The sequence below is a fragment of the Odontomachus brunneus genome, unplaced genomic scaffold, assembly GCF_010583005.1.
Source record: "Odontomachus brunneus isolate Ranch 3 - 2012 unplaced genomic scaffold, Obru_v1 Obru_scaffold_034, whole genome shotgun sequence".
NCBI classification, from domain to species: Eukaryota; Metazoa; Arthropoda; class Insecta; order Hymenoptera; family Formicidae; genus Odontomachus; species Odontomachus brunneus.
This window is the reverse complement of record NW_022639484.1, coordinates 888023-889244: the sequence shown is the minus strand read 5'-3', so window position 1 is coordinate 889244 and position 1222 is coordinate 888023. Positions and strand designations below refer to the sequence as shown.

The 1222-nt window shown below is 59.1% G+C and overlaps 1 protein-coding gene across 1 annotated transcript in view; it reads right to left on the bottom strand.

The window, feature by feature from the left end:
- LOC116843606 (uncharacterized protein DDB_G0271670-like) overlaps positions 1 to 1222 on the bottom strand; it is a 7060-nt gene that overhangs the window by 707 nt on the left and 5131 nt on the right. The window lies entirely within an intron of this gene.

Sequence of the window (1222 nt, the reverse complement as noted above, 5' to 3'; positions counted from 1 at the left end):
CCCGATGCAGGGAGGGGGGACATGGGCTGCCTTGACAACCTTCCGGGCCCCTCATACCTCCGCTTCGTCGAAAGGGGTGACGGAACCGGGGGTACTTCTCTTTCAGGTATAACAGGAAACACAGCTTGCCGCGAGCACATAATTGGCTCGGCGCCGCGGCCGTCGAACCTGGGCGGGACCACCGCCATGGCGCTAGCGGCGCTAACCTAAACTCTCCAAACGCTTTCCTTTTCCCCTACCCTTGGCGGCCGATCGCATTCTGCTTCCCCTTGCTGCATCCTTGATGCAGGGAGGGAAGGCAGGGGCCGCTACAGCAATTTACCGGGCCCTGCGCCCCTCCACTCCCCGCGACAGGGTCGACGGAACCGGGGGTATATTTATTTCTAGGTCCGCAGGGGAGCAGTGCGGTGTAGGCATGGCTCTGACCATCCTCCACTGTGACCCCCCTCTTTTCATTTTCTTTTTCTTCCTCTACTTCTTCTTGTTCTTCTTCCTCTTCTCGCCTCTCTTGAGGCAGCGTGCCTGAAGGGCCGCCGGGTTGGGAGGTCCCGACATACCCCCCAATTACTTATCAATCATGGGCTGGTCTAAATTAATCGTTACCTGCGGCGGGTCGATAACGTCGCGCCGGCATGGGGGGGTTGTGGTCCCAGGCCCCCCCAGGTCGTCATCGAGTGATGGGTCACGGGATGACTTACAAGCCGGCGCGTCTGCGGCGGGCGCGCCGGTGGCTAGGGCTACCGCCGTTGAAGCTTCGCCTCAAGGTCGCAGCCTTCGTGCTGTCTCGGTTAGGCTGATTAGGTGCGACGAAATGCCCACGCCGGGTCGAGTGTGGCAAAGTACAGTAGGAATCGGTGTAGGGTCCGCGTCCGCGTTCGCGCCTGCGTCCGCGCTCACGAATGGCGATCGCTCGCTCGCAATGTCCCCTTAAATAGTTTCTATCGATTCCTCTCCATTGTTAAGATCCACGGGTATTAGGCTTATGCAGCTGAACATGAGGCGTTCAGCTGTGGTTAGTGGCGAAGTCCGTCAGCTCGTAGCCGAGAAGCGACTAGACGTCCTGCTCTTGCAAGAAATGCACGTCCGGAAGCAAGGCTCGAGCTTCGCCATTCTCGGTTTAAGGCAAGGAACGAGGGTTGCCGCTGCACGCTCGGAACTTCCGTGGGCTGCAGTGGCAGTTTCAAACCCCTCGTTTCATATCATGGAGATCTCGCAGCTCAGA